We start from the raw sequence: 26991 nt of genomic DNA on the forward strand, positions 1-26991 counted from the left end.
TTAATGTGCATGTATTTAAGTGTTCATAATGAGATCATGATATAATATAGATGAAATATTTTTATGTGGTCCTAAATTTTAATAATCAGTAAACCATTTTAAATGATTTTTTCTTTGTAGAGGTTATTTCTAAAATAGTTCTTTTAATGTAGCAAGGACAGGTATTAAGGACAATCCTTGGGGACCATGGAAAATATATAGATTGCTTTGGGGGATGTTGGTGTATGTGCCTGATGATAGTTATAAAGGTACTTGGTGCTATATATGTAGTCCAGATATACATAACATTTTTCTTATGTGATTAGGAATCAAAATGATATAAATTAAAATATTATTTAAAAATGAATCTCCATTGCCAATGCCAAATATGTTTGAAAATAGATTAATTTAAAACTAAATAAAAGAAAATAACACTGAAATTAAGGATGCTACTATAATGCATAAAGAACAAAGAAAATTCAATATAAAATAAGTATAAGAAACCAAAATCTAATAATTGTGGAAATAAAATACATATAAATATATAAGAATAAAGTGATTCAGAAATGAAATACATTTCAAGACATACAATTAACATACCCTTAAAGACAATTGGTTCTGGAGATATATAGACCTTTATCTTTTAGGGAATGACTAGATTTTGGCAAAGTGGTTTTAGACATTCCACATCAAGATCGGAGCAGACATTCAAAGGGGTTATTCACTAGTCAGATGCAGAAACAAATAGACAATGACAGGTGCAATAGACATAATGATAGTGAAGACCCATATTTAAGAGTGGTAGAAGTACAGAACCAGGAAATATAAGGAAGAGAGCTTTTATATATATTTTCAATTTGAAAGAAAATTTTGGAAAGAGATAGCTCTGTGTTGTTGGGACAGCTATTTTGAATTTTGTTTCTGTCTATAAATTTTTAAAATATCATGTGAAATACCAACAGAAAAACACACTGATTTTATTCCCAATACAGATATAAGTGCAGAGTAACACTACACATGAACGAATGCTCTTCATTTTGATGTACATATGTACATTATGTAGTGAAATGTACTTTCTCAAAAAGAATTTAAAAATATTGATGAAATGAAACAGTACATGAGAGGACATCATAAATGAGGTAGGAAAAAAAACTAAAAAAATAAAGGGACAGAAATCAGGGAAGAATAAAACAATGGGAAAAAAATCATTTCATGATTGAAATGTAAACTAGAAGAAATGCAGTGACAAGATAATACCTAAATAGAAAGAGAAGGTAAAAAGAGGAAATTGCTCAAAAGAAATTTAATATAATGTAAAAGATTTGAGACGAAAATGTCAAAAGGTTAAGATCGGCATAGAAAGGCCAATATATGAATACTGCAGTGTTTGAATGAGAAAATAAAAGCAAACACTTGTAGCAATTGTTAAAAATTATTATTCTATTTTTTTCTGAAAAGAATGATTTGAAGCTCCATATTAAAATTACATACTGAGCATTGATACAGAAGGTCTAAAGGTAAGGCAAATTCTAGGGAAATTACTAGGGTTTAAAGAAAACATAAAACCATTTATTAGAGGAAAGCATGTGGCATTGTGGAAAGAATATTAGAATCTCATCAACATTTTTGAGAATATTTTGTGCTATATGAAAATGGGGTAATATCTTTGTGGAAGGAAATGCGAATCCTGGCTTGATACCCAGCAAGACTGAAAAGAAAAGAAAAAAGACAGTGAATTAGAAGTTATCCTGCTAGACCAAGGATAATGTCATTGCCATAATCCCTTCCAGGTGAGTAAACAAATTTCAGTAAATGAAATGTCTGGAAGATATTGTCCTGAGGACAGAAGTTAAGCACTAAATTTTCAGTTATTTGTTCAACTATCAAACATTGAGGATTCTATGAGAGTAGTGACCTTGGTGGGAGCCAGTAGGGAGACCAAATTTTATAATTAATTTGGCTCTAACTTTATTTAATGTGTTGATCTAAATATGTGTTTAATTTTTTTGACAAATTAAGAAACACAACTAGTAGGAGAAAATATTGTTTAATATAGTAATATCTAACAATAAATGTAAAATGTTTCTCTAAAACTCAATCTAAATTTATCTAAGTAAAATCTAAATTGTCACAAAATTGACTTATTTGGGTGAAGGTAGAAGAGGATAAGCAGAGATGCATCTCTAAACACCATATGATCTCCAGCTCTTCTGAGGCTCAGGCTGGGATCTCCAGCTTCAGGCCTTTGTAGCTGATCTTCAATTAAAGCACAGGCTATAGAATCATTGGGGATACACAGAGATGGATGGAGGAGGGGTTTTGCTGGTGAAGGTTGCAGGACTCAGAAGGTACAATAGATCCTGGAGATGCAAACTTGCCCCTGATACCTAGGAACCAGATCCAGAGGGCACTGGGTTCCTATTGCTACTCTCTGTTTAAGGTACCATCCGTGGCACAGTGTCTGTAAATGTCCAACTGAAGGGATTTAATCTGTTTGCTTGGATGGGCACCCTTGAAGTGACTCTTCCTTAAAGAGTAAATTTGACTGTAGGACTCCAGGAAGAAAAGGCAGAGTCCTATATATCTGACCCAGGTGAGAAGCAGGACATCTGAAGGATGGGAGTGGAAGTGATAACCCTGCTTCCCCAACCCCTGCCCTCTACACAGCCCAAGTCATGACTGCAGAGGTTCAGTTATGGATTGCTGGCAAGCTGCCACCACCTTCAGAGAAAGCACAGTGCAGCCCAAACCATGATTTTGTACTTCTAACCTCCCAAAGTGTGAGACAATCAATCCTCTGAGCCAGCTGGTCACCTGTATTGATTAAAGCAGCCCTGGCAAACTAAGACAGCCTAATTCACCCTTTGGCCAGAGACCTGAATTGGTGGCATTTAGGTTCACTCCACCCTGTTCACCATTCTCATTAATAAACAGGAGAGGCTTTTGTTGACCGTAAATGTATTATGAGTGGAAACTTCACTTCAGCAGGGCTGAGGTGTTGAACTAATCCAGGGGTGATCTTCACAAAGAATGCAGTGTGAGTGCACATGTGGCTTGAAAGAGGTTAGTGCCAACTCCTCCAAATCAAGGAGCCACTGGTGGCTGTGGCTTGCATGGAATGAGGTTTTGGTCCCTGGGAAGAAGTTCTGAGGATATACTCCACTTGCCTGTGCTTATTTTTGACCAGCCAGTTCTTGTCCCCACCTCCATGTTCACCTCATTTGTGGCCAGCCCAATGTTCTCCTTAGTTTTACTGATTTTCTTAAAGTGCCAAAAAGAAAGTTAGGTAAGAAATGTAATGTGTGTAACTTATTTCCGTTTCCTTCTTCATCCTATTCACTCCACATTCACATTACCTTTTCCTCTTTTTCTTCCTGTCTTTTCATTTCTTCGATGCCTTTTGTGTATTCCAGGAAAAGAGAAATTATGAAAAGAGACTCCTCCTTCACCTCAAACAGTGTAGCAAGCTATAAGGAACAGAAAAAACTTGCATGTCCAGAGATACCATTTGCAGAAACATACCTGTGAGGGGAGAGCCCAGCCCAGGACCAATTCACAAGTGCCCTCCAAAAGTGTGGCCCAAGACATCTGACTCCCAGCCCAGCTCCCTGCCTGTTTCATTCAGGTTTACTTGAGATGGTGCATGGTGCATAGCACGCTTGGTAATGAGGGAAATGCTAAAAAAAGTAGTTGAGAATGATGTAGAAAGCTGTTATAAACCTTCTCATTCCCATGAACTTAACTTCCTAGATGAGATGAAATCCTTCATGATGAATATCATAAAAAGAGGAGAAGATGGGAGAGATACAAAGAGAAGTTTATGAATAGGAAGTAGATGAAAAAGACAGAAAGAAGGCATGAATTACATGCACATTGTCATCCCCTGTGTCTGAATCATCTGAATTGAGAAAGTTAACACAGCAATTCTCCTGCGTAAGTGGGACATAACAACTTGGGAAATTGCACATGATAATCCTACCTAGTTACCTAAAGGGAGCACAGCTTCTACTGGAGACTTTAGAAACAAGGACAGAATACCTTAACAAAAAACCTTTCATCATACCCCCAATCCTATGAAACTCCCATGGCTGAGTAATAAGGGCAGGTCTGTAGCTCAGAGCATCAGTATTGGGGCCAAAAACCTAGGTTCACATTTAGTCCCTTCCTCTTAGGAGCAGATAGTTCAGGCTGTTGTTCATTTCTGCAACTCAGTTTCTCCATCTGTGTTGTGGGGATAAAAAGCACACCCTAGGTGCACTGGGATGAAGTAAATGTGCATAAAATGTTCAGTGGTGATAGGGTGTATTTGAGAAAGTTGAAGAAGGTGGCCCTGGCAATTTTCCTTTGTAAATGGTACATATCACCTGGTTAAATGCACAGACTCAAAATCAGACCCCAGAGTCTCACACATGGACTCCCATTAGCCCCTGTGCACTAAAACCTCTGCCACCTAAAGAGAACACAGCTGCTACTGGGGACTTTAGGAAAAAAGGACAGAATACTTTAATGGCAGCCTTTCATCATATACCAATCCTTATGGCTCTCCTTGTGGGGTGCACACCTTGTGCTTGGGGGCCCCTATGTGAGGGATAACCCTGCATGGCACAGCACTCCTTGAGCATGTCAGCACTGTGCATGGGCCAGCTCACGATACAGGTCAGGAGGCCCTGGGTTTGAACCCTGGACATCCTATCTGGTAGGCAGATGCTCTATCAGTTGAGCCAAATCCTCTTCCCTCATTGTGGTTTCAATTTGCATTTCCTAAAGGCTAATGGTGTTCAGCATCTTTTCAAGGTTCTTCTGATCCTATGTATATCTTCTCTGGAGAGTTATCTTTTCAAGTCTTTCTCTGATTGGAGATTTATGTTGATTTCTTCTCTTTACATTTAACTGCTCTGTTGAGATTTTCTATCTTTTCTAGAGTCACTGTAGGTGGCTTGTGAGTTTCTAGGAATGTTTCTATTTTGTCTAGGTGTCTACATTGTTGGCATATAGTTGTTCATAGTATGCTCTTAAGATCTATAACAGGCGGTGGACTTAGCCCAATGGTTAGGGCATCCATCTACCACATGGGAGGTCCATGGCTCAAACCCTGGGCCTCTTTGACCCATGTGTATCTGGCCCATGCACAGTGCTGATGCACGCAAGGAGTGCCCTGCCATGCAGGGGTGTCCCCCGTGTAGGGGAGCCCCGTGCACAAGGAGTGTGCCCCATAAGGAGAGCCACCTAGCGTGAAAGAAAGTGCAGCCTGCCAGAGAATGGCACCACCCACATGGAGAGCTGACACAACAAGATGACACAACAAAAAGAAACACAGATTCCCATGCTGCTGACAACAGAGGTGGATAAAGACCATGCAGCAAATAGACACAGAGAATAGACAACCGGGGTGGGGGGGGGGAGGAAGGGGAGAGAAATAAATAAATACATAAATCTTTTTAAAAAATTTTTTAAAAAAGATCTGTAACAGTTTAAAATTTTTTGTGAATCCCAGAAGATCAAGAACTTAAACATGCCTGTGAGTGTGTGATCCTTTGATGGACTGCATCAGTGAGGGGTGACACAGATTGGGCCTCTACCCTCTTGCTCATATCTTGTATACCATATACTGAGAAGTGAATCAAAACACAAAGACCTGTGTCATTTTTAAGCTGCCATGAGAGAGAGACCTCAGGATCTCTAGCTGCCATAGCTGAAGAAATGCGATACCCAAGAGGGAAGCACAGAAAGTAGCCCAAAGCTGAAGAGACCAGCCATGTACTTCATTATCCACAGCTAGCTCAAGGGGAATACAGCCTGGAGGAGAGGGCAAACACAGGCCACCAGTTTGTCTTGCCATGTGGTAGGGCTACAGGTTGTGCTAGCAGCCAACCTTTGATGAGAAAGCATCTCTGATGATGCCTCGATTTGGACATTTTTGCAGCCTCAGAACTGTAAGCCTTTACCCTAATAAATTCCTTTTAAGGGAAGAAACTGTAGTAATGATGTGGGGAGGGTGGCCATGGTGGCTGCTGATGGTCGGGAGAGGGAAGAAGAGATATGGTTTGGGGGCATTTTCAGGATTTGGAGCTGCCTTAGGTGGTGCTGCAGGGATGGATGCTGGATGTTGTGTGTCCTGTCATGGCCCACTGGGTGGACTGGGGGAGTGTGGACTACAATGTGGACCACTGTCCATGTGCTGTAGCAGTTCTCCAGAATGTATTTGCCAGGTGCAGTGGATGTGCCACAATGATGGAAGTTTGTTGAGGTGGGAGGGGTGGCATGGGTGGAGTGGGGGTACATGGGGACCTCATATTTTTTTAATGTAACATTTAAAAGAAAATAAAGAAAAAAAATTTTAAAAACCAATGCATTTTTTGTATATTGCATTGGCTATCTTTGACCAAGAACAAGATCTTTTTTATTCCTGTGGAATCAGTAGTAATATTCCCTGCTCATTTCTGAAATTATTTGCACCCTCTCCCTTTCTTTCTTTCTCTACTTTATTGATCTTTCCAAAGAACCAACTTCTGATTTTCTTAATACTTCTTTATTGTTTTTGTTTTTTATTCTCTATCTCATTATTTATTATGTAATGTTTGTAATTTCTTTCTGCTTGCTTTGGGTTTAGTCTGCTCTTCTTTTGCTAGTTCCTCCTGGTGTGCAGTTAGGTCTTTGATTTTTCCTCTTTCTTCTTTTGTAGTGTAATCATTTAGGGGTATAAATTTCCCTCTCAGTACTGCCGTCACTGCATCTGAAAAGTTTGGTTGGAGTGCATTTGTTTTCATTCATCTCAAAATATTTCCTTATTGCTTTTCTGCATTTTTTTGACTTGTTGGCTTGCCAGTTGAGCTGTGGCATATTAGGACCCTCCCTTTAAAAAATGTTCCTGACACAAAATTACTGGGGGTGGGAATGAAAACCCCTGAGGACATTCCTGAGCCAGAAGAAGGGCTCAAATGCTGACTCAACCTCCTGATACTACATAACAAACCCTGACCTAAATGACAGTGTCATTTCCCTTACATGAAGTCTACTGATGGTCTAGATAAACTCCAAACTTGTGCCCTCCTCCCCCTGCATCACCAGTGTATCTCTTTTCTGCTGTGAGACCTTCTGGGAGTCAATTGACTACCTTGAATGACTAGTGGTCTACATAAGTTACAAGCTGTCTCTAAACTATAGGATTCCAGACCAACTACCATGAATCAGATCCTAAAAGGTTTAAGCTCACCTTCCATTGACGAACCCTTGATCACCAGTTGATGATCAACTGTGAAAGTCACCTTCTGCAGAGGGGATTATTGGTTTTATGTATAAAGTCTGCAAGCCCCAATTATCTCCCTGAATACCATCTGCACACCTCCCTGAGGAGTCTAGACTGAGAGTGGGTAGTGAGTACACAAACACTGAGTATGTATCTTCCCTGCTTGGACCCTTTCTCACCAAACTGAGTTGATTCAGGAAGCTATTGCTCTGAAACCTCACAGTTCATCTCAATTTTACTGCTCACAAGATATATTAAATGCTTTTCCATACCCTTTTTCAGTTCAGAAACTCACTACAGATCCTATGATTTATTGTACATTGAATAAGGGACTCTGTGGATTATTTGTTCTTTCACAGTCCTCCACATCCTGCTCATAACCCAAGCCTGCTTTCAGCCTGATCCCTAAACCCCAAGGGAGACAGCCAATCCTTTTCCTAGAGATAGATTTTGTCCTTCCCTAAGAGTCCCAACAAGACATATGGGGGAATTTTGCCCTTCTGTAAAGTGGGAGAATTACATGCCCATACTCAGTGGTTCCTATATATCTAGGTCAGCCAGATGTCAACCAAAGACCACACCATGTGATACATTTTAAACTATCACAGTCTCACAAAAGAGAAAGGCTTTGCCCACTTTTAGCAGAGAGGACAGCAGCAGAGAACAAACAGTGAGTGCAATCCTGAATAGAAGGAAACAGATCAAGGGCTCATTCAATAAAATGCTGCCCACGGGTGGCCACTTCCATTCACAAATCACACCTCAGTCTTGGAATTCAACTGACCATCCGGTCCTTTCTAGCGTCTCACACCATTTGCTTTGTTTGTATATAGAAAACAGTTACATATGTGAATGTAAAAATTGTAATGATCCCTGTGGCTGTGGGTTAAAATTGATATATTGGTGTGAGTTCATGAAGTTGATTCTATAACTAGAGATAAGATTAATATTAAACAGATGGAAAGAACTGAAAGGTTGGGTGACATGGCAGTCTATAGACTGTCTTCTATCACCCCCACCCTCCCCCCCAGTGCACTGATGCTCAGGAATGCTACTTCCTTCTTCTAGTCTAGATCCAAAGAAGGACTTGATTGCCTGCTGGGTATGGTGGCTCATCAAAGGATCCTCTTGCTCTGTGGTAGCCAAATTACTCAACTTCATGAAGACTAAAATTTTCAGATTTGAGTGAGCAATTTCTTGAATTCCTTTTATCCCTGAGGTCGTATATACCCCTCTTCTCTTAGAATCTTCCTCTGGGCTACTTGTGAGGCTGCAGAGATAGTCCTATGGCTGTCCAGCTCAGGTTCTCTGTAAACTCTGGTGCAGCCTGGTAGGGTGAGGATCTGGGCTCTTGCCCTCTGAACTTAAGGGAAACCTCCAGTGGCATTGTATGGGCTCGTGAAAATGGTATTTTGTTTAGCACAAGAGACATCTGGGTGTTCTGGTTGGAGCTGCTTTCTGATCTATTGGAACAGAGGTTTGTTTCTGAGACCCAGGTCTCCCAGGAAGGATGAGAGTCCCTCACTGACCTATAGAGCACAGTGTTAACTTTGCACTTCTAGAGCAAAAGAGGTCCATCTCTGATCATCCTAATAGGTCCTCAGTGCATGAGTGGGCTGATGGAAGGGGCAAAGCTTAACCGCCTAACCGTCCATAAGGAGCCGATGTGTAGCATGAGTCTATGGATACATAAGTATGGTGCAGGAAAACTTGGTCAAAGGCAAATCCCCCCGATTGACTTGCGCCTGGGATGCAATGCAGGAAATTACATGCACAAACACAGCTGGGTGCAGATGTGCAAAGGCTTCAGCCCAGCCCCCAGGACCCTCTTTCATTTCTGGAGTTTCTGATGCTGGAAAATCATGTTTGATTGGGAGATACCCAGACTCTTCTTCCCCTCTAGCACTGATGATGTCATCATCCCTACAGGACAGGAAACTCCTGAACTTGCAGGGTAGAAACAGATGGGCCATTGGTTTTAGGCTCTTGGAAACCTGTCATAGAGGGAGCTCTAGGTTCAGAGCCAGAAAATCACCTTGCATTTTCTCCAGGTTGATTGGGTAGCCTGTGCAAAGCTCAAGAGTAGAGGTGGAAGGGTGTAGTTGTGCTGTTGGTAAACATGACAGTAGTGCAGTTATGTAATTGGGTTCATCAGTGCTGGTCTATGAGTGGGAGTAGGGTGGGGGGTTTTGGTTGCACTATGTATGGAACAGGGGGGAAGGTTGGGGGAAGGTGCAGTGAATTCTGGGAATTTTCAGGTCTGTGGTTAAAACTGCAATGCTGGGAATGTTCTTTTGGCAAATATGGCAAGGGAAGGTTACTGGTGTAATGTTTTGGGATGTGTGTGTGGATTATATGGGACAGGATACACCTGCAGCAGCCTTCTAAAGAACATGTAAGTATTCATCTTTTCACAGTGTGTTATATCAGTAGGTAGAGACCCACTCAATAAACAAAAAAATATATATCAAATTCCCACCCTGGGGTGTTCTGCTATGTTCTCAGTCAGAGGGACAAGAATCCATCGAGAACATAGGAAGTGCCTAATAAAACAAAGCAGACTAATATGTCCACTGAAAACATAGGCAATGCCTAATAAAATAAAACTAATATGTCAAGACTTCAATATGATTTCAAGTAACAATGAACCTTATTCTTTAAAAATTGAAACTTAGTGGTTACCATAGGTTCCAAGGAGAGGGAGAGAGAATAGAATAGATAGAACAACATAGGACATTTTTAGGGCATTAGAATTGTTCAGCATAATTTACAATAATGGATACAAGCCACTACAAATTTTGTCAAAACCTATAAAAGTGTGTGATCCAAAATGTAAACAATAACTTAAACCACTGACCATGGTTAATAGCAATGCTTCAATATTTGCACATCAATTGTAATAAAGATACCATACCATCCACATGTAAAATGTTATTAATAGGGAAAAGGAAAAATTGTGAGGGCATTGGATATATGGGAATCCCCTTTATTTTCAATGTAATTTTCTGTACCCTAAAACTTCTTTGAAGATAAAATGGAAAAAAAAAAAGACACTAGGGGAATATATGGAAGAAAATGTCACTGGACATACAAGACAATAGGCCTTACAATGAGGAAAGAGAATGTCTAAATTTTTTTTTTATTATTTCAAATTTTTTGGTAGAAATTTATATTTTATTGGTTATTTTTAAGAATTATTACTGCATTTTCCTACATATTTTATTTGGTTACTTTGTTGACTTCATTTTAGGAGAGGTTTTTGGATCACAAAAGAGTCACAATAGTGGCAGGGTTTGATAAATATTGTGAGGTATCAGTGATGAGGGGCTGCATGGTAAGGGGTTCACCTGGGGCATGCCTCTAAGAGATTTGAGTATGTACAAATGTTCATGGGGCATTATCACATTGGGTCGACATCCACACAGTAATCAAAAGGATATTGAACTCCTATTCTGGGGAGTTCTGCTACATTCTCTAACAGACAGCAAGAATCCCTGAGTGCAACCGCAGTACCTACTGAAGAAAGGCAGAGTATTAAGCCAGACCCTTGATATTGATGACTGTACTTATGAACCTTTTCTTGTGAAATTGAAACTTATCCTATTATTATATATTGCCTAAGAGTTACCTCCTGAAAACCTCCTTATTGCTTAAATGTGTCTTCTCTCTAAGCCAAACTCAGGATATAAATACACTACCTTCCTCTCTCCATGGGACATGACTAATGGGGATGAGCCTCCCTGGCACCAGGGAATTGTTACCAAGCACCAACTAGCAATGCATCTTGAAAAACAGCTTGACCAAAAGGGGGAAACATTAAATACAAATGAGTTTTTATGACTAAGAGATTTCAAAGTGAGTCAGGAGGTCATTCCTGAGGTTATGTTTTTGCAAGTCTTAGCAGGATCTCTTTGACTCCCACAGTAAACAGTGCCTCAAATAGCAGGGCTTCTGAGAGCTCTGGAGATATCTGGACACTCTAAGGAGGGCAGACAGCTCAGAAATTCCATTCCTTGCCTTGCTTTGGTATATAGCTCCCCAATGTAACAGTTATACTCATTCATTGGGTTGTCTACACATGGCTATCCTGTCCCTTTTATTTGATCCTCTAATTAGCACTATACTTGTTAAATATATGTCCCAGAGACTTAAATCTTTGGTCCATCCATGGGCCATTTGAGCCCTGAATTTCAGCAGAGTTCCTACACCTACATTCCAGTTCATTGGGTGAACCAAGGACAAGTAACAGGGAGATGATGATTGAGAACACCCATTCCAAGTAACAGAGAGCGTCTGCAATTGCAAACAATATAGTCCCATCCATCTGCCCCATGGGGTTGAAGCTACCTCTTAATTAGAAACAGAGTGGGCATCACCATCCCCAAATCCTCAATATTGGGGCATGATAAATGGACTAATGTAGACATTATTTTTTTAATTTAATTTTTAATTATCTTTTTAAAAGTTAATAGATGATACAAAATGTTACCTTAAAAAACATAAGAGGTTCCCATATACCCTACTCCCCACCCATCAATTTTTTTAATTGTATTTTTTTAATTTTTGAAATTTGTATATTTTTTTGGCATCACTATCCCCAAATCCTCAAGATTGGTACATGAACAATGGACTAAAGTAGACATTATTATTCTACCATAGGCTTACTATTACTCTAGAGCTGGAAGAACTCTTATCATTGATATAAAGGCAGTGGCCACAAGAGGTTCTGAGGGGTGGGAGAGGAATGAATGAGTTATATAAGGGCATTTTCAGGACATTGGAGTTGTCTTGCAATGACAGATACAGGCCATTGGATATTTTGTCATAATCTACAAAATTGTGCAGGATAGAATTCAGACTATATTATAAAATGTAGTCTATGGTTAATAGCAGTGGTTCAACATGTGTTCCTTGATTTTAACAAATGTCATGTAGTAATAAAAGATGTTGATAATGTGTGAAAGTGTCGGAGGGATAGGGAGAGGGGCATATGAGAATCCCTTATATTTTGGATGTACCATTTTTGTATTCTAAAGCTTCTTTTAAAATAAAAATAATTTTTAAAAATTGAAAAACAAAAAATACCCATAGAGGAGCTCCCACCATTCCTGCTATCCCCATAGTAGTTCAAGATGTGTAGCTAGCAAAGGCAATTTGAGAATAATTGTGGGAGAAAAAAGAAGAGGGAATATGGTAAACAGTCTTTAGGATGCTGTAAAGCTTCCGCTTAAAAATTAACCAAAAAAAGAATGAAATAACAAAATATGTATCTGGACTTTCAGAGCATGGAATATAGGGAAAGTATTTCAAGCTATGTACAAATTTTAAGGGCTGGTTAGTTATAAAGGAGCAGAATGTCAACAGCAAAAATAGTGGATTTGGGGAGTCCTGGGGTCAAGCCATCCACAAAAGCAACAAAGAACCTGACAAAAATAGCAGAATAAAATTGTTATGAACTCTGGAATCTAACCAGAATCATACAGCAAGAAGGGGAACTTTGAATCAGGTGAGGGAAAGGAAAAAAAAACAAACAGGTGAAACTTGTAAAAGAGGTTTGGGTTATTTTCCTTTACCCTGGTCCCATTCTGCTCACCACGTTGGTATGGCTTTGAAGACAACAGCCTTCATTTCTGTTACAATAATCTCTACCAGAGGGAGAAGAAAGGACCTTATTCTCAGAGGTTTCTGGTTGACTGTTTTACTTGGATGGCAAATCCATGGAGGTCCTTCTCAGAGGACCTGCATATATTTCACCTAAGAGAACTCTCAGTGCTCAGGTGGCTACCAGGGAGGTATTCACCCAAAACATTTAAGACAAATAGACTAGTTGATGCTACATGGCTCACAGGAATATATTGGGGCAGCAAAACACTAAGACAATTGTTTTGTAGGAAGGCTGAGGAATGAGGTGCTTTGGCTAATAAGGTCTCTGAAAAGCTGCAATATATCCCTGGATATATAAAAACTATGTATACAGAAGGACTGGGTGCATGCATAAAAAGGACCTGAGGATGACCTAAGCACTCATCTCTGGTTTACTATTAAGATTTGTACAAACAGGATATGTGGAGTTGTGGAGTCATAAACTGTGAGTGTTGAAGCCATGTTGCAGTGTATATACATAACATATCTGCAAGGACTTTTAAATTTATTGTTGATTTTAGGCATATATGGAAACTTCTGTCCTTTCACTGTCTGGCCACTAAACTACTGGGACAGAGATTTTAGTGACTATCCATGACAAATTGTACTGATTTCACACAATTAGTGCCAAGAAGTGACCAAACAAAGAAAAACAACAAGCAGTCACAACAAACCCTGGATTCAGGAAAATCTGATTTCCAGACTGGCCACCTTAAAATATTCAAAAAGATCCAGTTTTATGGCCATGCAATGAACCAAGAAAGAATGCCCCATGCACAAGAGAAAAGACAATTAATAGAAAATATTCTTCAGTTGAAAATATCCTTCAGTTATAAAACAAAGTTATAAATTACAAATTTTTAATATGCTTAATGAATAAAAGGAAAATCTGAGAATGTCTCAGTAAATAGAGAATATCAGTAAAGAGGTAAAAGTATAAAATCAACTGAACTACGAATTCTGGGGCTGAGAAGTACAATCACTGATATGAGAACTTCTCTAGAAGTTGTCAACATTTGTCTCCCTGACTAAAGACTGGAACCACTCTTTGAGCAGCCTTGTATATACACCTTCCCCAAATCCTTCTTCAATTAAATCTTCTGAAAGGGTGTCAATTTCTCATTTTCATGTGAATTTTACTGGTCACTACTTATTTTGAATGAATTTTCATACCCTTGTTCATGCTTAACTCACTGTAGACCCTCTGATTTAGGGAATATAGAGGAGGGGACATGGTGAATTATTATTTCAGAGAACACTATTTCCTTCTGAAACCTGAGACTGCAACAAGAGTGAAGGAAAATTCCCCAAAGGAAAGACACAGTACTGTTCTCAGAGATATTCTACATCTTTGCCTCTGAGTTCCCTTGAGAATTACAGGAAAATGAGGAAAATGATGGCCATCCATTAAGAGGGAGAATTATAAACTCTTTTCTGTGAACCCCAATATTCCTCAGAGTATCCCACAAATTCCTACATATCTAAATCAGCCAGATTGCAACAAAAGCCCTCCTCCTGTTACATAAATTAATGGACCCCAATCTCACCATAAAGATGTTTGTTTTATGTAGTCTAGCCACTTATTGATACCATGTAAATGTGAGTATTGGTCTTTCCATTTTTGTAAAAAAAAGTCTGCTGGGATGTTTATAACTATTATCTTGAATCTGTAGTTCTCTGTGAGTAGTATTGGTATTAGAACAATATTTAGTCTTACTTCCCATGAAAAATGGATGTCTTGCCATTTGTTTAAGTCTTCTTCAGTTTCATTCAGGTATGATTGTTCTTGTTCAAGTACTTCACCCTTTCAATAAATTCATTCTTAGATATTTTATTTGTTAGATAGTAATTGAATGGATATTTTAAAAAATTCCATCTCGGATTTTTTTTATCATACTATATAAACAGAACTGACTTTTGTGTGTATATCTCATACAATGCAAGTTTGCTTAATGTCTTTATTTGTTCCAGTAGTATTGTTGTGGATTCTTTGAGATTATCTATTTAAAGAATTATGTCATCTGTGTATTAGGATAGCTTTCTTCAGTTCCAATTTGGATGACTTTCTTTTTCTTGCCCAATTTCTCTGGGTAGAACCTCCAGTACAATGCTGCATAGCAGTGATGAAAGCGAGCAAATTTATCTTGTTGTCATGGGAAAAACTTTCACTATTTCACAATTGAATATAATGTTCACAGTGGATTATATAGACGCAGCTGTGAAGAGAATGGAATGACTTCCACAAATGACCCTCCACTCAGTGAGCAGCAGAAAGTCCCCAGTTTATAAGAAGGCTGTTAGTGTGCTTCAGAAATCCTGGAATGTGAGTTAATTGTAGGAGACCTACATTTTTATGGTTCTGAAGAATGTAATTCTTAATAACGTACAAGTGTCCCACTTTCATAATAAAATCATGGTAGAATATGCCTGCAGTGTCTTTTATGTATTCTTAAATTTTAAAATTCAGTCAACCATACTAAATGAACTTTATCTTTCTATAAGTTATTTATAAAACATTACTTTTAATGGAGGAAAGACAAGTATTAAGGACATCCTTGGAGACCACGGGAAATAGAACTATTACATTGGGGGATGCTGATGTATGTGTCTGATGATAAGTATAAAGCCATATGGTGGTAATATTGCAGATCTGATATGAATGATGGTGAGCCTATGTTATTGTGAATCTAAAGCAAGAGAACTTTTTTTAATTAACTGAATATGAACTGCCATTGCTAACACCAAATATGTATGAATATTGGTTTAAAACTGGAGAGAAAATTAATAATTCTGAATTCAAATGACTCAAATATGAAGTATAAAAAGAAATTTCTGTGTAAAATATAACTAAAAGCTAATGATTATAGAAATAAAATAAAGATAAATATTTAAAAATAATTCAGAAATAAATACAATGCAAGACATCTAATGGAAAATATCTTACAGATAATTAATTTTCAACATATGTGGACATTTATAGAAAATGACTAGATTTTGGCAATGTGGTAAAAGATGTTTCACTTCAGGTAAAGAGTATATATGAAAAGGAATAGGGAAAGCAGACTTGGCCCAGTGGTTAGGGCATCCATCTACCACATGTGAGGTCTACAGTTCAAACCCCGGGCCTCCTTAACCCATGTGGAGCTGGCCCACATGCAGTGCTGATGTGTGCAAGGAGTGCCATGCCACACAGGGGTGTCCCCTGCATAGGGGAGCCCCATGTGCAAGGAGTGTATCTCATAAGGAGAGCGCAAAAGAAAGTACAGCCTACCCAAGAATGGCGCCACACACATGGAGAGCTGACACAAGATTACACAAGAAAAAGAAACACATATTCCCATGTCACTGACAACAACAGAAGTGGACAAAGAAAGAAGACACAGCAAATAGACACAGAAAACAGACAACCGGGGCAGGGTGGGGCAGGGTGGGGTGGGGTGGGGCAAAAGGGAGAGAAAGAAAGAAAGAAAGAAAGAAAGGGAATATTCACTAGTCAGATGAAGAAAGAAAATGATAGGAGCAATAGAGGTGATGAGAGTAAAGTACCATTTTAAAGAATGGTAGAATTGAAGCATCTGGAAATACCAGGAATAAAGATTTTATACTTTAAAACATTTCACAAAAAATCTAGAAAGACATGCTTATCTCTGTTCTTGGGAAAGTGGGGAAGCTAATTTGAATCACACTTCTGTCTATAATTTTTTCTAATCATATGAATACCAAGAGAAAAAAAATCATGTTATTTTCATGTAACAAAGTAATTTAGGGAGAAAAGGAATACAGGGTAACCACAATGAATGAATAAAAGGTCTTCTTTAGTATGTACATTATGCCCTGAAATATACTTTCTCAAAAGTACATGAATGTGCCAGGATGATGGAAGAGGTTGATGTGGGAGGAGTGGGGTAGGGGGGGTGCAGGGTATATGGGGACCTCATATTTATTGAATGTAACATTAAAAGAAAATAAAGAAGGAAAAAAGTAGGTAAAAGGCATTTAGAAAATGAGACAATACATGGTAAGATGTCATAAATTAAAAAAAGAAAAAAAATGATTGGGAAGACATCAGAAATTTTTAAAAAATGGGAAAGTATCAGTACAAATTTGAAATGTAATGCACAATAAATAGGGTAACCAGAAATGCTTAAGTAGAAAGCAAAAGTGAAAAGTAGAAGGCATTGAAAAGAAATTTTGCGGAGAATGTTAAAGATTTGGGGGAAAAAAAGTAGAAGAATGAAGAATGGCTTAGGTGGCCCAATATCTGAACACTGGAGTGTCTGAGCCAGAAAACCAAAGCAAAGACTTGAAACAAATGCTAAAAATTATCATTTGTTTTTCTCTGGAATGAAATTCTTTGAAGCTGCATGTCAGAAGTTCACGCTGAGCACTGATTCGGAAGGATTAAAAGCAAGGGATATTCTAGGAAATTAACCAGGTTAACAAATGTGAAAACACTTATACTCATATTATGTGAAGTAATTAGAATCTCTTCGGTGTTTTGGAGAACAAGATTTTGTGCCAGACGCAAATGGGATAACATTTGTGGAAAGAAATGTGAATCATGGTTTTATACACAGCAACACTGAAATGTAAGTGAAAAAGGTCCCAAAATTCAAGTAATCCTGCTAGACCAAGATGAGTATTTTTGGCATGACCCATTCCAGGTAACTAGACAGATTTCAGGAAAGTAAATTTCAAAAACCCATTGACAGGAGGACATAAGATAAGATGTCAGTTTGCAGTTATTTATTCAATTAACACTCAATGAGGTTTCTATGAGTGAGTGTTTGACCTTGGTGGGAGCCTATAGTGAGACCAGATATTATAATTCATATAGCTCTATCATTGTTTTGGGTACTTGTAATATAAATATAACTAGTAAAGATACAAATGTTGTTTAATATGACATAAAATTAAAAGTAAAACCTATTTCTAAGACTTAACCTAAGTCTTTGGATTAAAAACTAAGGTGCCACTTAATTGTTTATTCAGAATGGAATAGAAGGGTGAGCACATAAGGGTCTCCAAATGCTGTAAGATCTCCAGTTCTACTCAGCTTCAGGCTGAGGCCTCCAGCTCAATATCTTTGTAGCAGTCAGTCATAGGATATGCAACGCAAATATGGGATCTGGAATCACTGGCGTGGCACAGAGATGGTAGGATCTTAGGTTTCCCTGAGGTGGGTTGCAGGACTCAAAAGGTATCTCAGACTGACCCCGAGAGATGATCTTTGGTCCATGATATCCCAGGAGCCAGATCCAGAGGGACTGATCTCCTATTGCTATTGTCTGCATAGGGCACAGTCTATGACTAAGAGTGTCTCTAAATTTCCAAGCAAAGGGCTGTGACCTGATTGCTAGATTGGGCACCTTTCAGGTGATTGTCCTCTGAAGAATGAAACTGATACAGAGGAAAAGGTGGGCTCAAGTCCTCTAGAAAGAAAAGACAGAGTCCCATCTCCCTGGGGCTGCTTAAGGGGCAGGAAATCTGAAGGGAGAGGCATGGAAGTGATAACCCTGCTCCCTCCACCCTGATCCTCAACAGCATCCAATGATGAAAGCCTCATATTGAAAAAAGACAGATTCCTGGAGCTCTTTTCCTAATTAACAGTTTCATTCTAAATCAAACACCGAGGTTACTGTGCCATCCATTTTAATATAAAGTGACTGTGATGCCAAAATCATATATTTGCTTACATTAAGGTATTCCAACATGTAAGTATTACAAAACACTCATCATAATCTAATAAGAGTTATTACTTGAATACTACAAAATAAATAAGGGGACTTTAGTAACATGTAATCCTCTCTGCTTTTCTCATCCCATACAAGCTCTGCAGGGGCATTTCCTTTGTTTTTGTTTAAATTCTACATACATGAATGAATTCTAAAGAAGTACAGCTTGAGAAAGTATGTGTGAGCTAAAGTGGGATGTGGGAAGAAACTACAGAGGCTCAGAGCACCAAGGCTTGGGCAGCTGTGACTCAGGCCCCACTGAGATAGAAAACAGGGCCTCATTAGCTACCCTTTTTGCATGAGAGGGATCCCATTGTTCTGGTTCTGGATTGAATAAGGCGCAGTAAAGTCATGCTTTCATCCTCACCTGCCTGCCTATGGATGTGAACTCATCTGTGAATAGGGTCATCAGAGATCTTACTAGTGAAGGGGAGGCCAACCTGAATCTGGGTGACCTTAATCCTATATGCTTGGAGTCCTTCCACAGAGAGGAAGACTAGACAGATGAAGACAGATGATCAGGGGATGGAGGCAGAGGGTGAGTTATGCCACCAGCATCAGGGAAAGCATCATCATGCTGACACCTAGATTTTGCTTCTATCTCCTAAATTGTGAGACTGTCAATTCCTTTGTTTACCCCAGTCAATCACTGGTATCAGATAAAGCAGTCCTGGCAAACTAACACAGGCTAACATACCTTTTCCCCATGAGAATTGGTGGCAATCTAGGTCACTCAACAGCACTCATCACACTCAGTAAGAAAGAGGGGAGGATCTTGGTAGACCTTAAGTGGATTGGGAGGGCAAACTTTGGTCCTGAACAGGGCTAGAGTCATCTCCTACAAATTAAGGAGCCATGGGAAGGCATAGCTGATCAGCCTTAGAGCTTACATGGAAAGCATTTCTACTCACAGGGAGAGGTTCTCAGGGCACCCTTCACTTGCCTGTGCTCATTGTCCCCATCCGATTCTTATCTCCACCTCCATATACACACACAGTTTCAGGCACTCCAGTAAGCTCCTCATGAACACTGAATTTCCTGAAGTGTCAAAGAAAGGAATCACTGGAATGCATGTCAACTTGTTTCCCTTCCCTCTTCATCCTACCCACTCCACACTAACGTTTCTTCTTCCTCTCTTTTTACATTATTGATTCCTTCTGTGCATTCCCACAAAATAAGGTTGATGTAAACAGACTCCTCCTCCCCAGAGTGTAGACAGCTGCAAGGTACAGAACACACTTGCATTTACAGAACCATATGTGGAGGAACATGGCAGTCAAAGGAGAGTCCATCCCAGAACAAACTTCCCAGGGGCCAACCCCTCATGATATGAGCCAATGCTTCAGACTTCAACACAACTTCTTGCCTAGGCCATTCAGGGATACACCAGTTGATTTATGGTGCATAGTAGGGTTGGAAATCCATGCAATGTTAAAATAGAGTAGGTGAAGAAGGTGGAAAAACATTTTAAAAACACTGTCAGTTGTATAACCTCACCTTCCTGGAGGCTTCCAGGACCTTTGAGATGGCAATTGTGAAAGGAGGGGGAAAGAGAAGAGCTACAAAGAAATGCTTACAAATAACAAATAGGAAGCTTTTAAAATAGGTAAGAAGAGAAAATAAATTACATGCACATTGCCATTCTCTATGTCTGACTCGTCTGAGTCTGAAAAACACACTTCTAAGTGGATCATTGCAGTGACCATGATAGGGTGACTTTACAAAAGGAAAGGAGAAAGTTAGGGTCCAGGGGAGAATTAGAGCCCCTATTGTTTTTTGTCATAACATGACTTGAACTTGGCACCCAATTGTCTGTATCACTCCCATCTTTCTTTGGGCCTCGATAGCATCTCCTGTGCCCTCGCTGGGTTGGCATAAGGTCAACAGGGTCCATTTATCAGACCTCACATACTATAATTTTGGGGAGGAATGCCCATTTCCTCCTTGTCCTCAAAGAAGGCAGTCATATTCTCTATGTCTTGCTAGGCATGATATTGGTTTCCTTTCCATCATCTTGCCTCAGAACTTCCCTGCCCCTCTTCTCTCTACCAATATTGCTTATACCCTTCATTCTTCCTTGTCTTACATTCACATTGTTCTTCTTTATGAGAACATAGAGGAATGATCAAGTGTATCATGCCACCCTCTCCAATCAATAGACTGACCAATTACCAATTCAACCAATTCCAGATATAAGGCTTGGGATCTGGAGTTGAATCAGCTCTTGTGGAAGAGAGCTACCAACAACCCCACAAATCAAGTGATTTTTGAAGTGTCTGGTATGACTTTAGGTGTGTAGCAAACATTCTGTGCTCTCAACATCTCCATAATCTCCCAGAAAAGTGATTTAGAGAGGATTAACATGAAATTAGAAGTGAAGTAACTTGTCTACATTCCCTTATCTTGCAAATGTGATAATAGCCTCGTGTAGAGTGTGTGGCCATTTAAGTGAATTGAGCCTTCTAGGTTCCATCAAGCCTTCTTAGGCCTAGGTAGCTTGGGTGCTTTGAGAAGCCTGAGGAAAGGCACAGGGAGAGAAATGAATGTTGTTGCTTAAGAAACAGGGCATTGCTGACCATAGTACTGAATTCAAAAAGCAGGAGGAAACCTCTGGCCCTGCTGCCGAAAGGCTCTGATTTGGGCATACTCATTTCCAGAGCACCAGCTCAGTAGGACTCTGGGAGCCAGTGTGTGAAACAAGCCAGCAGCCCATTCACACAAGTCCTCAAGAAAGCCTGCTGGGCTTTGTAAGCTCTTGTGGGGCAACGGGAATCAAACCTTCCTCAGATGTAATTAAATTTAGGTTTCCAAACTAAATTGGTATTTTGGATTTGGGTAGGAAGTGCAAAATAGAAGTGAGTTCAAGAATGTGCTTCAGCCACACCTCTCAAGGACATAGGTACATGTTTAGTAAGCCCGGAGAAAATGTTCTTCATTGCTTCCAACCCATGGTTAACCTTTAAAGCAGGATCCACAGTAAGGATGGAACATGAAGGAAGTAAAACTAGATCCATAAGTGCACAGGATGAGGCCCTACTTCTGAAGCACCATCTGGCACTAAAAACACTTGCCCCAGGTCCAGGTGAGAGCCTGGGAGAGACTGTCCCAACAGACCTGCTCCATCAAAGTTCAACACCTAAATCCAAACCACAATCTCTTGTATCAGTTACTATGGGAAACTAAGCAAAGAAAACCAAAGGTTTGTTGTCAGACTGTTGAAAAGGTGTGAAAAAACTAGTCTATAGGAAGTTAATTTAAACAAAAATACATGGAAAGTCCATTTAAAACACAACACACACAAAGCTCATGGTCATTATAACTCCTACTTTTATGTTATTAAATATGAAAAGTTGAAAGCAGGCCTGATAAATATTTCCTATACTTTCTAATATCATGCCCCCTTCCATAGACTCCAAGGCACCAGTTAGAACTACTGATCTTGGTATCTTCTCCATTGGATCCTTCCTTGAGAATTGTAACCTACCTGGATTGTCATTATCATCGCTACTAGTGGAGTCATACTGTCAATCCGCAAGCCAGTCTTTAGGAAAACAAAGATCCACAGGAACATTATTAAAGATTGGGGTACTCCCACCCCTCCCTTCTTTCTTGAGGCCTTGCTGGCTACCATAGGAAAACCCAGCTCTCTACCCTGGGTTCTAAGACCTTCCCAGGCCCCTCTGGAGTCTGAGGCCTTTGGCAAGAAATTGCAAAGAGCTTGCAAGAGAGGGCGAGGAGGGGAAGGTATTGGCTCTCAACTTCTCACTCCCTTATTTAGCTGGAAAGTAGACCACTCACCTCCAATCTTGTCACCCTGAAATTATGACTCTTTGGGCATGCTCTGTCTTAGATGAGTTCAAAGCACAGACCTAGTGCTAGACTCTGGGCTGCTGCCTTGGGGAGCATTTTGTGAGGATGAACATGTTCCCTCTGCATCATCTCTACCACAGCTACCAGCACAAATGGGTATTGGGCTTTAGCAAAATTGCAAAAACTAGAATCTGCTGTAGATGCCCTGGTTGTGTGAACTAAAATTACAAATGTTGGCAAATTCATTGTAGAACTTTAGAGACTCTGCCAGGGAGAAGAAGCTTGAAGAAAATGCATGGATTAGGGATCAAAGCACCTAAAATCTCCAGTTCTTTGGTCTGTATTAATTAAATGTACAGTTCTGAAGACTTTTCACCTTGTCAAAACTTCCCTGTCTCATATGTTAATGAATGGACATGTATGTCTGCTTTTCTTTCATCCTGACCATTCAAAATGCTATGAGGTATAAGTAAAGCCTTACATAGAGGAGATATTATTAAATTAAGACATATTATTACATCCCAGTAAGAAGGGTTCTGTACCACATTTTATTCTCTGTAGAGCTTTGTGAAGATTTTCTTTGGTGTTGATGGATTATTCTTGAGTTGTTGGGGTATACTTGGCATATTGCAAGCCACACTTATTTAGTACATAATTTGATCACATTTGACATACACATTTATCCATAAAAAAATATTGATGGGATTTTTTACAAAGAAAGTTGACACTAGTCATTGTGCTGTTTGGTACATGAAAAATCCAGAAAACACATTAAAGGACTCACATTTGTACACATGCCCATTGAGAATCAAACGTGTATTCTGAGAATCACATCACAAACATACACATGTAAACACACACCACTTCCATGCACACAAACACATAATAACTAATCAGTACTCAACTTCTTAAGAAAGACAACCTTAGTTCTTACCTGGATTATCCATTTCATTCACCACAATCAAATCCTCATTCCCACAAGGACGTTGTCATCAGAAACCTCTTTAAACTCAATCAACAAGGAAGACCCATGTTTTTTAATATCTTGGTTTTTTTCTCAGTAAGTGTATGACTTCAGAATACCTAACATTGTTGCTTGGTCTTGGGGTTGGCTGCAATTACAGAGAAGATAACATTGTAAGGATCAGAACTTAATCTATACTGCTACAAGAGGCTTGTGTCCTCTTGGTGACTTTAGAATACAAGAAGGAAAGTATGAAGTCAAGGAAAACCAAAAGTAGGTGAATGGCATGAGCAGTCCTGAATGATGCATCTCTCAAGTCCATTTTGATTACTACATACAAAATTCTTAATTCAAGTTGAAAAAATTTCTGCTAAAGAATGTCCTCCTGCCATATAGTTTATAACCTGATGCTGCCATTTATGATTGCCCCCTTCAAACTGGGATTAGATCCTAATAGATGCCCACTGAACACTGACCCACCAAACATTTGAACATCTCATGTATATTGTATTTGGTCAAATTTTCATAACTGAATTGGATTAGAAATGAAAGAAACCAAGAATGCAATGGTTCTATTTCAGATAAAGAAAGTTGGTCGTACCTTGATGTAAGTAAATGGAGTGTGCTCTATGGCCTTGGCACTTAGAAGTTCCTCCAGCAGGCCCTTAGGGGGAGCTAGGAAGACAGAGAGTTAGCATCAGTACATTGGGGTAGTTGCTCTGGGTTCAGTCAAGAAGCATTGCTTGACTTGGATGAGGGATTAGAATAACAAGGAGGCAGGTATTCAGCAAGACTAAGTGAGCTGCTAAGGAGTAGAAGGAGGGCAACATGGAGGAGCAGCAATACAAAGGGAAGCAGTCCTTGGCACTGTAGCTAAAGACATCTCAAAGCACCATAAAAGGAACCTGCAAAGCTACTAAAAAGGGATGTTGTTCAATGAAAGTTTCTTACCACTCCTCCTGCCCATTTTGAAGCCCAATGTTATTGTTGAACTGTGAACATTTAAATACACATAAAGTGTGCAACTATCATGGGATATAAACAAAAACCCAATCCACCTAAGGGGAACACAACTGCTAAAAGTACTGTACAATGTGGCCATTTTTTTCCCTCTAAAACAGAAGGACACCCTTATTTCTTATGCCCACATGGAAGGTAAAATCAGATTGCTTTCCACAGTAAAGAAAGCATGAAACCCCTAGTAGTTAAATCATTTAGATTTTTTTTTTAAAAAGGTAAAGTGACATAAAAATACATACAATTTTCACTTACTCCTGAAGCCACCTACAATTAGAGAAATGAAAACACTCTGAGGACTGGAGCAGGCTGTATAGTGTTTGCACAGTTGGTTTACTCTGTTGCTGCCTTTAGAAAACTAGATGGGAAACAGGGGTTGAGATGAAGGCCCAAAAAGTAATTGTAACAGACACTTGTGGAAAGGTACAGCTTTTCCTGTTTTATGCATCTCTCCCATCTATTGAGGAGGAAACCTAGCCCTGTAATGTAGAGGGGACCCCTTGAAGTTCCTCTTGAAGCAGGGATGTTAGTAAAAGGTTCCAAATGAACACTCCACTGACTAAGGAAATTGGAGACATCATCTAAAATTATTTGGTCTGATTTTCATATTTGAACTCAATTGGCAAAAAAAGAAAAGAGACATAAAAACAAAAAAACTTAAAATCAGCAATTTGACATCACAGAAAGAATGGGTTACCATACCTTGGAACTTGAGGGGCCTCCTCCTCTTGCTTCTCACTGGGGGACTCATCCAACAGGCCCTCAGGGATTCCTGGGAGGACACAGAGTAAATGTCAATACATTGGGTGGTGTTCATGGGTTACTCAGGGACCTGCCCTGACACTGCAATGGACAAGAAAATAGGGACCTGAGAGATAATAAGCCTGTAAAAATACATTGCTGGGCCATCCTCCATGGTGGGAGGATGATAAACAGAGGAGGAACAGGAAATTAATGAGAAATAAGACTTTTTAGCTGTGTACCTAAAGACATCCAAATTCAACATGATATATTCAATCTAAAAATAGTATTAAATAGACAATAATCATGTACAGAGTTCCATCACTTTCCCTTCCTGTTTTGAATCTAGACAAGTTGTAAATGTCCTTTGGAACTTTCCAAGATCAATGCCATCTCCACTAATACAAAGTGCTGCTACTACAATACTAATCTGTTGTATAGTGTTTTATTTATTCATTTATTGGTTGACTGGAATCAATTCTAGGCAAGTAATTCTTTTGTATTGAGTCACTAACATGTGTCATAAAGATAATTACAGGGATTGTCATAATACTCAACTGGGGGGGGAGAAGGGGAGAGAAATAAATTAAAAAAAAATTTTTTTTAAAGTACCCAATGTTCACCATATGATATTTTTCCTTCATCTTCCTTTTCATTACTTTTTATATTCATTGTGTGATGTCACTCTCCATGCTTATATGATCCATCCCACAGTGGGACATTTAGTTAGGATCAATTGAGGGACTGAGCATGAATCTTTATAATCAACTTTATAAAGTTGAAACAAGAATGATGAACATGAGTCTAATGATTTAGAGGGAATTTGAGTTCTTACTCGTTATTCTTCCTCAAATAGGTAGCTCACAGAATGACCTTTTTATATAGCTATGGTAATAACATTATTAAATAGATGAAAATATCTCTCCAATCCTTGTCTGCCTGCTTGGGCCATGTGCCAAGCTGTGACCCAGCACTGACAGAGATTGGCAAGCTTGTCTTACTGATACCTCACAAGTCTGAGAATCTGTGAGTTTGCCAGCAACATGTGGGGCTACATGTGGGGCTTACTATGTCTTTTTCACACTAATAACTGTGAATAAGTATCCTGTAAAATGCACCTGCTAATCTGTCTTATGTGACCCCTGTGACTATCTAATACGTGAGTGTCATGTTTAATAACTGTCTAGGGCACATACATATATATATATATAAATAGTGGTAATTCCTTCATTGCCACTAGTGACCCATGCCTGTGATTAAGTAATAGTAGTTCAGAGTAGTAGTACAGGGGCTACATGCCTCGGTCCAAATCTTGTCTCTACAATTCAGGAATTTGAAATCTTGGGTCATTAATTTATGTCCCTCAGAATCTGGGTGTAAGGGATAGGGAGAGTTTACATAATTCCAGGAATGATTCTGGTGAGACTTTACAGGTTATTTCATGCAATATGTGCTGTGGTGATGTGATGATGTTTTTGAAAGGTTTCAGTGACAGTTGTCCTGTGTATGTTGGACCCTTCACTTAGAGAAACACACAGCAATGGCCCAACACACACCTTCTCAGTCCCTCCATGTAGGCTCACTCATTACACTCCATGACTGCCATAGACACAAATCCATACAAATAAAGTGAATACATCTTCTCGGAGAACAATAGAACATGACCATATTCCCTATCAGGAGGAATTAATGTTTAATCATACCTCCAATCCCCACTCCCACCAGTAACTGAAACTACCTTGGCTTTCCAGGCAAACCTAGGGTAAATGTACTGCTTGTTTAATCCAAAATTATCTCAGTGCAGTAATTTTCTAGATATGTACCAATTTGACTTTCTCCTGGGGCCACCTGCAATT

The 26991-nt window shown here is 39.3% G+C and overlaps 2 long non-coding RNA genes across 2 annotated transcripts in view; one reads left to right on the forward strand and one right to left on the reverse strand.

The window, feature by feature from the left end:
• LOC131274957 (uncharacterized) overlaps positions 1–26991 on the forward strand; it is a 649760-nt gene that overhangs the window by 593914 nt on the left and 28855 nt on the right. The gene's annotated exons all lie outside the window — the stretch shown is intronic.
• Positions 23375–25156, reverse strand: LOC131274959 (uncharacterized). Its single transcript, XR_009182286.2, has 3 exons — positions 25097–25156; positions 23979–24052; positions 23375–23525 (listed from the first exon to the last, which is right to left on the reverse strand). It is a non-coding gene; the product is annotated as an uncharacterized lncRNA (long non-coding RNA).

This window comes from Dasypus novemcinctus, chromosome 21, assembly GCF_030445035.2.
Source record: "Dasypus novemcinctus isolate mDasNov1 chromosome 21, mDasNov1.1.hap2, whole genome shotgun sequence".
Lineage (NCBI taxonomy): Eukaryota > Metazoa > Chordata > Mammalia > Cingulata > Dasypodidae > Dasypus > Dasypus novemcinctus.